The sequence below is a fragment of the Dermacentor silvarum genome, chromosome 10, assembly GCF_013339745.2.
Source record: "Dermacentor silvarum isolate Dsil-2018 chromosome 10, BIME_Dsil_1.4, whole genome shotgun sequence".
Taxonomy (NCBI): Eukaryota; Metazoa; Arthropoda; class Arachnida; order Ixodida; family Ixodidae; genus Dermacentor; species Dermacentor silvarum.
Genome location: NC_051163.1, coordinates 109,553,537 through 109,565,659, shown reverse-complemented (window position 1 = coordinate 109,565,659; position 12,123 = coordinate 109,553,537). Strand labels below are relative to the sequence as shown.

Sequence of the window (12,123 nt, the reverse complement as noted above, 5' to 3'; positions counted from 1 at the left end):
CATGTCCCCCTCCCACCTGCTCTCCGAATGTACGCCGTATTCCAGTGGCGGGTCGAGTGTGCCTGTTCTCACTGCGCTGTCGCCCGACTCCGCCCTGCGCGGCACCCTGCTCCTGTTCTCCCAATGGAATTCGCCATAAGAGAGCGAGCAGTCTGATTTTGGATTTGTCAAAGAAGCCCCGTAGGGCCAGCCAAAAATTACCAGGGCCGACGGTATTTCACGTCGCCCCGGCGGGGTATTGGGAAAAGTTTTCAACTAGCAATAGTCGCCCCTCAGTTATCACTTCATTGGGTACGACACCGCCTCTGCGCAAAGCTGACCAGAGCTACGTTTCCATATAACCCTATTGCAACGGGCCACATTACATGTGCTGGTTCATCGCATGTAAAAATTGGGTTTGTCTCATTAAATATGTGTACGACTTATAAAGCTTTGTATTTTTTCTGTTACTCCACCTAATTCACCAGTTTCCTTTATCTAAAGTGAATGGTTGCTGTTGAATGTTAGTAGAAACTTGTTATAGTGCTACATAAAAGCAGGTGGTCGTTTTGCGGGAAAACATTTGGAGGACACTGAAGCTTCGTAAGAGTGAAACGTGATAGCAATCTTCTTCGTTCTGTGGTTTTACGTGCCAAAACCAGTTCTGATTATGAGGCACGCCGTAGTGGAGGGCTCCGGATTATATTTGACCACCTGGGGTTCTTTACCGTGCACTACAACGCAAGCACACGGGCGTTTTTTGCATTTCGCCTCCATCGAAATGCGGCCGCCGCGGCCGGGATTCGATCCCGCGGTGATAGCAATCAAAGATTTCTGACTGCTTCTCACGCTTCCCGGCAACGGCAGTTTATGTAACCGTAATGCTTACGCCGCCGACGACGCTGACACCCGATTTTCTGCGAGATGGGGCCCTTAATTGCGTTAAATATTTTCAACATGTCTTCATAGGCTGCGCCAGTGACTAATCCTGGTACTTTATTAAAGGGCCCCAAACCACCTCAGATAATTTTTTAACATTTCAAGTAAACACGCGCATCGAGTTCAGAATGCCGTTACGATCAACGATGCCAAACGCTGCAGCCCTACGCGCCGGCGGAACGCCAAAAAAAAAAAAAAAGAAAAAAAAAAACAATGCCGTTCTCCTCCCCTCGCCTTTCCGGTATCCCCAGCGTTCGTCACGATGTCAGGAGGGGGAATCTGGTGATGTCAACTGCGGAAACGATGTCCATTGGTCGAACAAGAGCGTACGACTTCCGGTTAGTCTGCTAGCAGGTACGCGCGCTTTCTGCTCTTCCTCGTCGTGTTGCTCGTTTGTGCGCCCTTGCGAATCGGTAATTACAGCCCGCAACGCAAGTGCCAAATCGCTCGCGTTCCAACACAGTCGTGCTTAGCGGTCTGATGAGCTGCGCGAACAGAGTGCGACAGTGTTGGCCTTTCCAGACGTGCGCGCAACACAGGATCTATAGCGGCACGCTTCGCATCACGGGCTGGCACCGCAGCAACAGCGGGTATGTATAGCCGAGAAGCGCTGAGTCCACTTCGACGTTACCGGCACGGTACTCGTCGCACGCCGTTTGCCATTCGCGGGCCGCCGTTCGACAGCAGTTTTTGCTCGCGAACGGCGAGATTTGCTTGCCGTACGCAGAGAGGATGAGACCGAGACTCATTTGTGCGGCAGCCTCACTGCCACTGATCGCTCGACAGTGCCGATATCGTCACTAGGCCTTTTCTGGTTCCTTTCAAAGCTAAAACAGACGGCGCTTCGAAATGAAATACCGACCCTCACAAGCCGCAATATTGTCTTATCGTTGTTATCGCTCTTCGCAATAATTGTACACAAAGAAGAAAAATACGCTGATATTAGCGGCGCCGTCGGCTGCGATGCGAGCACAGCCGAGCCCGTCGTTCCGTCGTCTCCCCCGTGCAGACCTTACCGTGCACTGCAGCTGAGCTGCAGTAGATGTTTTCGTTGCCGGTGGCGGAGGCGCGCAGCTCCGCGGTCGTCGATTGGCCCATTGATCGTGCAGCGGGCGGGGCGCCGGCCGAACTGCCGTCTACTTTGGACACTTCTCGCGCGGCAGATGTTCTACGGCACTGGCGGCCGGTTCGCCGTCGGTATATATGTGCCGCTAGCGTGGAGTGCCTTAACCGGAAGTCGGCAGTGTTTTGAGAAGCGTGTTGGTGATGACGTATGTCACGTGACCTTTCGAGAAGCACTCGGCGAGGAGGGGAGACCAGCCGATGAGGAAGGAGAGTAGCGAAGGAAAGAGCGAAACGAGCGAGGGCCGTTTTTCGATCATCAAACACGTGTAACTTGCGCTATTACGGCACAATTTCGAAAAATTCTCGCGGCTACGTGTTCGTTGTGGACTCGTGCACAACTGCAACACCACGACTAAATTTCGACCTCTGGTTGGTTTAGGGGCCCTTTAAGACATGAAGTACAGGCAGCATCTCGCCACATTTACTGCAGATACGAGGTTTGTAACCAGTAAACAGGTGAGAGTGTGTGCCACACGTGTGGCCAATTCTAAGACAGCAAAAAATGACCTCAATTTGTCGTATACTTGCGCGGCGAAATCTCCGCGAGTGTAGCGAACGCTGGAGGAGGAAGGCACCTGGAGGTGGAGAAGATATTCGCCGCGTTCCCGCCCTTTTCGTTCGTGCTTCGACGCCGCCGTGAACGCTGGGCATGTTCGCGGTGTCCATACGCTCGCGCGTAACCCGCGTTCGCGAAGTGAAACGTCACTGTAATTTTTGTTATAGGCTTCCAATTTCCTACGTTTGGCTTAATAACGTGGACTTTGTGAAGTGTTTCGCTGTCCCACGTACTTTGCCAATAACTCCTCAGTTTCTTCCGTATTGGTAAGGCATCAAATATGTGGCGGGGATATAGCTACGGAAGTGGTGCCAGCTTTCGTTGTTATATAGACGTGGCAACATTGTTGGCAGGAACATTACCCTCGATGCTAAGATAACCAAGCACCCAGCATATTGTGACTTGTTTAGATACATAAACACTGCAAATTAATGAATACAGGTTGTTAATTACACGGGTTTTATGCCTTTGGGGCAACATTAAAGCTTTAACGATGCTTAAAGAGTCGGTAAATATTACTGCCTTTTGACCTTTCAGACTGTCAATGGTCTCACCACCGATAGTACTGCATAGGCTTCTGCTGTAAAGATGCTTGTCTGGGTGTGGAGTACACCGGATTTCGAGAAGGATGGACCGACTGCCGCTTAAGACACGCCAGCATGTGACTTTCATGCGCTCGTGTAAATTCACGGCAATAGTACTTTGACTTCAGTCCTAAAAATATTCGTTTGAATGCCTGAATCTGGTGCGTGTTTTGTAACTTCGATAAACGATGTGTCACATTCTGCCAGATGCAACTGCTATGGCGGTAGCAGCTTCGCCGGAGTCATTAAGCGATGTTCAAGTAGTGGAGTACCCATTTCTTCACTGAGATTTCTCGCGCATAGTGAGGGCTGCTTCGCTATAGGTTGGTTGTGAAAAAGTGGGGCAAATGTGGCATAGTTTATGACGGAACAGGAAGAATGTTCATCGTTTAAATTTATTTTCAGGAAATATGTAAAACTGGCATATGATCTCTGAAGATGGAGTGACCACACGTTTCCTTCTACGTAAAGGCTTTGTACGGGCCCTATCCTGAAGGCCCCGCCCCGGTCGCGAGACGGATTCATATTGTGAAATAGATCCGACATGTTTAAAGCACTGGGTGCAGCAGACTGATAAATTATCGTGTCGCAGTCAAGACATGAACCGACAAGAAATCTATGCAAGTTCAAAAGGCATTTCCGGTGACTGAACCAGGCTGAATCTGATAGAGCTTTATTAACTTCATTTTCTTCAAGCATTTAGCCTTTAAGTATTTGAAATGCGGAACAAATGTCAGTTTTAAGTCCAGGGTAATGCCGAGAAGCTTGTGCTCTCTGCTTACAGGTAACGTACTGCCAGGCAGCTCAATAGCAGGGTCTGGCACTATTCCTCTGTCATTCGCGAAAAGGACGCATGTACTTTTCCCCGGGCTCAACCTTAAACCGTTTTCATCAGCTCATTTAGCCACGTTAATCAAGCCCTGCTGGATATGTAATTCGCAGATAGCCAAACCAATCTGCACATAATCTAGATCTACAGAGTAGAACATTGTTCGTGGCATTGCCGTGCGCAGAGAATTCATTTTCACAATAAGCAGTGTATACAGCTAAGCACACCGCCTTGCAGAACACCAACTTCCTAGGTGAATGACCTCGAGAATGTCTGGTCAACCCTTACATGAAAGGGGCGGTTAGAAAGGTAAATTTGGATTGTACGTACTTAGCATATAGCCGGGGATATCATGGCGGAAAGGTCTCGCATAATACCGAAGCGCCATGTGACGTCATGCGCTTTCTCCAAGTCAACAGAGAGAGAAAAAACTGTTTGTGTATGAAGGCATCCCTAATATTTGCCTCAATGCGGACAATGTGGTCTGACGTCGATCTACCTTCTTGGAAGTCACACTGGTAAGAATGTAGTATTCCGCTGCTCTCTAGGACACAGATTAGGCAACGGTTTGTCGTCTTTCGAAGAGCTTGTACATCCAGCTTGTCCAAACTATGGGTCTGCAGCTGCTAGGAAAGGACGGGGTCTTGCCTTGTTTAAATATGGGGATTACTATAGATCTTTCTATGAAGATGGAATGCACCCCGCAGCCCACATGATATTAAAATAAGAGAGGAGCGTTTCTGGTGTTTCAGGGTGTAGGCGTTTAATCATTCAGTACATGATACGGTCAGCACTTGGTGCCAGCTGTTGCAGCAAATGAGAGAAGTTTTAAGTTCAGCTAAACTATATGGGTGGTTGTAATCTTCATCACGTGCACATTCTTGATCAAGGTTCTGTCGCTCCCAGTTGTTCCCAGTTGGCTGAGTGAAATTGACCTGCGAGAATCCCGTCTGCCTGGACTGTTGCTAAAGACCAACTGTACGTGACATTCACTTTGGCTGAAATGGATTTGAAATGGGTAGTAGATTTTATATACCATTTGGGCAATCTTGACGAAGCTCCAGGGCTGTTAAAGGGCCCTCACCAAGCCACAAGCAGATTTCGGTTATACATGTATGCTGGAAATTGTTACGTGTCCTCTAGGAACGTTCTACCACAATAATATTTAAATTGGTTCATTAATAGCCAAGATAAAAATATTTCAGTGCCACGAACCCGCGATCTCGGGAGGTGAGCGTCACCGCCAACATACAGTGGCCATTTACGCGCCCCGTCTAGCCTCTGCAAGCAAAATTACTTCCCTGCTTTCTCCCATGCCGGAGCTTGAGGATCGCGAACCCTCTGTCTTACGAGGCCCATAGCCTCGTAAGCAGAGGCTACAGGCACTCCACAAAGTGCAGGAAACAGTGCATACATTCTTTGAATCAAGTATAACACCCTACAGAACAGCATGTTGAAAACTTCATCATCAATGGCTCATACCCCGGTGAGGCAGAGGCTACAAGCGCTCGGCAAAGTGAAGCGAACAGTGCATACATTCTTTGGAATCAAGCATACACCATACAGAACAGCATACGTTTCAATAAAGAAGAAGCTCCAAGCAAGCTTCCGAGCCACGGCGAAAAGGTGATCCTTATAAGAATGTTAAACACGTAGCGCTCTTCGCATACATTTCCCGATAAAGATTACTGTTGCACGAGCTGCCGCGGTGATGTCAGCTTTCGACGTGGAGTGTGACGTCCCCTAGCCTTTTGTATATAAAATAACCAGCATAACTATGGGCGGCGGCGCACTGTCAAAATTACAATTACTCCCATTCTTAGCATTACTCTAAAGCCTTTAAAACATGGCATACCCCCTTAGCAGTTGTGGTTTTCAACAGCTCCGCAGGGCCGTGATGGCGGAGTTTTGTTTTTTTCCCATCGCATTTTTTATTTTTTTGCTGCGCAGAGCACTTTCGCTGACGGTTGTCGCACGCGAGCTGCGGCGTTTGTCTCGTTTCGTGAAACGCGCGATTTACGCGCTGTGCACGAGAACACCTGAAGACTCGTTTGTGAAAAACCTGTATCTTACTGTAAAAACTGTGGTCGTTATGTAAAACAAGCTATCAGCCACATGCTCTTTCCCTCTTTATTTCCCTCGCCACCTTCGCTCGAATCACTAGAGACACTCTGATGGAGCCAGACTTTAAGCAGTGGATTACAAGAACGAGAAGAAATAAATGGGAGGGAAATCTGTACGATAACACAAAGGGCAGGACAAAAACATATCGGAGCAAATATTCGGAACTAGATGCGTATGCTGCAGCAAAAATCCGGAGACCATGTCAGTACATCCTAATGGAAATGCGAGGGATTCACCCAAGTGACGAACGTACACCTTCCAGAAGCGCTTGGAGCATCAACCGGTCAGCAGTCGAGATAAGCAAGAGGCGTTGAGAGTATTGGTGGAGAAAAAAAAGTTGCAGTGGCTTAGCTCGGCTATGCCAGGATATACGTAGCGTTAGCAAAGGTTTAGCTGATTATTCTTAGCTTTCCTGGTTGTCTCCTACGCTCAACCGCTAATTGCCAGGCAACTACTTCGGGATCCGATGAGTCAAGCTTCCGTTCTTCTGCGCTGTTGAGCAGCATTTGCGCTCTCCTTCTCCATGGCTATACCACTGGCAAACGCCAGTCAGAAGCGCAGCGGCTCCAGCGCAGTGTCAGACGGCGACTGCACAGCGAGCGCGCGCCGGCGCCAGTGCGTCTACCACGGCTACGACGTCACTCCTCTGGAATGCGCAGACCGGCGGCGGTGAGTCGCGCGTGGCGGAGTGGCGCGAGAGGTGCCGGCTCCGGTGGCTCCGGTGGCTCCGGTGCGCAAGCCGTGTGACATCACTGATCCTTGCGCATGCGCAGCACGGCTCTTGATGTGCCGCGCGAAACTGGCTTGGCTAGGCCAGTGTAGCTAACGCTACAAAAGAAACAGGGAAGAGGATGATACGACATTCCTAAAGTCATAGCTAGCGGTACAAGGTAAAGCTTGAAGAAAAAAAGGGAGATGCATACAAAAATGCTAGATGAAAAAATGTATAGCATACTGATTAAATCGGGCAGGTTAGGTGACTATTTGTCATCGCCCCGTTTCAAAGGGGATGCCATTAAAGCATCATCATCGTCTATGCAGCGTCCATGACAGCGTCGCGCCCTTTCTGTTTGTGCTTCGAAGCCGTGGCGCTCGCTGTGCATATTCGCGAAGTTCCCGCGTTGACGAATTGAAACGTCACTAACTCTTTCCTCTCAATGTCGGCTAGAATATACAGACTGCCTTATTGCTCTCTGATCCACACCACTCTCTTCCTGTCCCAACATTATGCCTAGCATTATCGTTCCATGGCTCTGCGCGGTCCTTGTTCTCAAGCTTCTTTGTTAACCTCCAAGTATCTGAGAAGTACGTCAGTATTTATTTATTTAGTTATTTATTTATTATTTATTTATTTATTATTTATTTATTTATTAGTTATTTATTAAGTACCCTAAAGGCCCGTTAGGGCATTACATAGGGGGGATGGAAAGGTCAATGGACGTGCACTGTGTAGAATATAAATAATATGGCAAGCTATGAGTACAATAAAATTATCAAAACGTGGAACAGATATAAAGAAACGAAAACAACAACGAAAACGATGATATACAATATTGGTAGCGTAAAAAACGCAAGAGAACTGAAAACGCGAGAGGACTACAGACACAGACAAGATGTTTCGCAAGTACATATCAGATGAAATGGAAAAAAATTATACAATACTAAGCACATAAAAACATGTTCAAGTAAGTATTCAAGCGTAATACGTGGGTTATGACAGGTTGACACACTCTAAGAAGGTAGTAGTGCTGCATGAAATGATGATGATTCCGTAAGCGAGACAATGTTTGAAGGGATTGAGTTCAATTCGGCAATAGATAAAACTAGAGGCGAATTTTGATAAAGATTAGTCCTGGCAAATATAGGTTTTTACTTTATGAATATGGTCTGTGCGCGTCGATATGTGAGCAGCGGGAAGAATATGAGCTCGGGCAAATGGAATGTTGCTGTGGAAGAGGCTATGGAAGAACGAAACCGTGTAATTTCCTGCGCACGTCAAGAGAAGAGAGATTTAGTGATTTCTTTAAGGCTGACACACTTTGATAGCGAGAGTATGAAGACGAGATGAACGCGCAGCTTTATTTTGAACTGATTCAAGTAGGTTCGTGAGATTGAATGATGGGGGTGCCAAATTATGGACGCATACTCTAAAGAGGGCCTGATAGAGAACTGTATGCGCGAAGCCTGGTATCTGTGTTCGCAGGTGTAAGTGCCGTTTTAGGTAACCAAGTTTTTTGCATGCTTTTGTGGTAATGTGTTCAATGTGTGTATTCCAACTTAGATTGGAAGTAAGCAAGACACCCAAGTATTTGATTGAAGATGCTGTGTCAATAGTTATACCACGTATTTTATACTGGACAGAGGTAACTCGAGTAAAGGGAGCAAATTTTACGTGTTTAGTTTTGGCTATGTTGATTTCCATCTGCCATATGTCACACCATTCGGTAAGTTTTGTTAAATCAGACTGCAGCACAGTGATGTCGGCCGGGCAGTTTATTTCGTTATACAAGACGCAGTCATCTGCAAAGAGACGTATTTGTGAAGTAACATTAGTTGCGATGTCATTTATGTAAATTAAAAATAGTAGCGGACTAAGAACAGATCCTTGAGGAACTCCCGAAGTCACGTGAGTGCGGTTAGAAAAACAGTTGTTCAAAGAGATTACTTGAAATCGATTGGTTAGGAATTCCTCAATCCATCGCGTCGTCTTAGGGTCAAGCTGTATACGTTCCGAACTTTCAATTTTAGACAATTATGAGGCACCCGGTCAAAAGCTTTAGAAAAGTCAATGAAAATGGCGTCTGTGCAAACCAATTTGGGTAAAGAAATGTGAATATCGGTTATAAGTTTGTATAGCTGCGTCTGACACGAGCGATTTTGACGAAAGCCATGTTGGTTATTGAGCAGCAGACTATTTTCGTTAAGATAGGCTATAATGTGAGTGTACAGGATGTGTTCCAGTAATTTGCAACAAATTGATGTCAGTGATATAGGCCTGTAATTATTAGGATCTGTTGCGTCACCAGATTTAAATACCGGTATTACTAATGCTGATTTCCAATCTTGCGGCAGGCATCCGGTATCTAAGGATTGCTGAAAAATTAGAGATAACAAGACAGAAGAGTAGTGCGACGTTAATTTTAGAAGCTTAGCACTTATACCGTCAGGACCTGGGCCGGTTTTATGAGGAAGCCTGTCATTGAACGAGAGACACCGTGTTCCGATACCAAGATGGAAGAAAAAGCGAATTGAATTGAGGGTTGTTCAAGTATGTGAGTATTATCAAGTGGCAGTTCGTTAGTGAAAGCTGCTGAGAAGCATTTGCTAAATTGCTCTGCGCTATCTCTCGAGTCAAGCATGGCTCCGTTTTCGGAAATTAGTAAGGGAGCAGGGCTATTTGGTTTTGGGTTAACTATTTGCCAAAACTTTTTCGGGTCAGTTTTAATCATATTGGGAAGGGTGCAATTAAAAAAAAATTTCTTTAGCTTCGATAATTGCAGTTTCTGTATGGCGCGCTATGGCTTTGTAATTTTGCCAGTCTTCTGGAGCATTTGTTCGGGTAGCTTTTCTGAAAGCTCCTTTTTTCTTGTTTATGCATTTCTTAACTTCGCGGTTAAACCACGGATCACTCTGCCTTGAGCTAATCGTTATCTTTGGCACACAAATAGTTTCAACTTCTTTGAGTTTATCGCGGAATAAGCACCAGTTGTCATTTACCGATCTGTTTTGAAAAGTGTTTGCAAAGTCGGCTGTAAATGAGGCTAACATAGCAATAATTCTTCCAGTGTCAGCGCGTGCGTAGTTGAGAATGCATTTTTTTTACTTTATTTTGCTCGACAGCTTTCAATGCAAAGGAAACTTGCACCACCCTATGATCACTTATTGGTTCTAGTACATGCGTCGCAGCAAGATCTGGATGATTTGTTAACAGAATGTCTAGTACGTGGTCACCTCGTGTCGGTTCGTGCACGAGCTGAGTTAACTGATGATAATGCAAGGTTTGTAGAAAATGAAGACATTGCGATCTGTTGCTGTTTGTTTCAAGGTCGACGTTGACCACTCGATACCTGGATAATTAAAGTCACCCCCTAATATCACTATGCATTTTGGGAAGTGGGATATAATCTGTTGTACAGCATCATTGAAAAAATGAACAAATTCCGAACGGCTATCTGGTGGACGATAGCATGCGCCAATAACACATTGCGCATGCCCAATACGCGCAGAGACGCAGACTATTTCAAGTGGAGAGTCGACTTTCACGAGGCATGGTTGATATACCTTTTTAATGACTATAATGACTCCGCCTCCTCTAGAGCCTTCCCTGGAACGATGGGTCAAGTGCAAGTTCACTGCTTGTGATGTCACTGGAAAGCCACGTTTCCGTACCTATTACAATATCTGTGGTGCAAGAATGCATGAGTGTTTTTAGTGCGTCAATTTTGTAATAAAGGCTGCGGAAGTTTGCCAAGAGCAACGAGACTGCATGTGCGGAGGTAAACTTACGCTTTTCAGCTTGTTTGGGTCAAGTACTGGGAAGTTGGTTCCCTGCAACAACCTGAACTACTTTATTAGAAGCTGTGTCATACCAGTAAACAGAGCCTTTGAAGTACAGAGAGGTAAAACGAATAGAAAAACGTTCGTTTTCTTCACGATTGCTCTTGGCAAAATCGCGCAACTTCCTGCGAGCCAGTTGTACCTTAGGAGAGAAGTCTTCCTCTATCCATACTCTAGGGGACTCGAGGTTTTTCAGTTTGTGGGCATTTTGCAGCACTTCTGTTTTTGATTTAAAGTTGAGGAACTTAATGATGATAGGATGGTGAAAACCTTGACGGCGCTGACAAATACGATGGGCGCGTTCAATGTCACCAACATTGACCTTCAAGAAAGCTGCACAAAATTCCTTCACGATGGCCTCAGATTCGACGTATCCTTCATGGCCTTCTTCGGGTATACCCTTGATTATGAGGTTGTTGCGCCTCATTCTGTTACTTATGTCATCTACAACATCAACGAGTTCTTCGTTTGCTTTAGATATGTTTATCTTAACTTCTTGAACAGAACTCTTGACGGCGTCAAAGTGCTTTTTCATTTCCGGTGCATTACTCATTTTTTTCTCTATAGCGGTGACACGGGTATTTAAGGTTGCTATTTGTTGGTTCACTTGTTTTAAATCGGATGATATTTCTTCGCGAAATTCTTTCAGAAACGTAAGGATCGACATCTTCGATCTTGGGCCCGGGGTTACTTTCTACGTCACCAGCTCGAAGCAAGAGCAGAGCAAGACACATGCACAGCAAAGTTAATGATGGTCTGGGGAAAAGTGTGCGAATAAAGCGCAAACTGTCATGGCAAAGTTCAACCCTACTGTGACTGGGCTGGCGGCATGCAAACAAACCGGTGCGAGCGCGGTATGTGCATAGATCCACACCCATTTGTACATCAAAAAAGGCACATGCACGGGGGATCAACGGCCACAAAAATCGCCCAAGGCTAATTGAACAAACTGAAAAGTATGGCCTACCTAGGGCAGGAAAATGCACAACTTAGCACATGCTGCTTGTGGCCGCAAATCCCAACGAGCCGATGCAGTGCTGGTGGTTTTATAGGCCCAGGTGGCGCTGCTCCAGATACCCGCGACGCAGGCTCAGTGAAGTTCGCTGTGGAACCCAGATAATCTTCAGATGATACAGAGCCTCGGTGATTGATGATTGATGATGCGCGGCCAGGCAGCACACGGCGGCAAGCACGAGTCAATCTAGGGCAGGCAAATGCACAACTTAGCACATGCTGCTTGTGGCCGCAAATCCCAAATCCCACCGCAATGGTGGAATGCAATGATTATACACTTTTCTTTTCAACGACAGCGATAAGCTCCCAGTCTTGATTTGGTAATGCCTGCTGTATGTGCTCCAGCCCATTTTTATTCTGTAAATTTTTCATGATAAGGATTCCCTGCGAGTAATTGATCATGAATTCATGCTTCC

The 12,123-nt window shown here is 46.2% G+C and overlaps 1 non-coding gene across 1 annotated transcript; it reads right to left on the bottom strand.

Annotated features, from left to right (window-relative positions):
- Positions 1-175: 175 nt before the first annotated feature.
- Positions 176-317, bottom strand: LOC119432035 (U4 spliceosomal RNA). Its single transcript, XR_005188110.1, has one exon. It is a non-coding gene; the product is annotated as a U4 spliceosomal RNA (small nuclear RNA).
- Between the last annotated feature and the right edge of the window lie 11,806 nt (positions 318-12,123).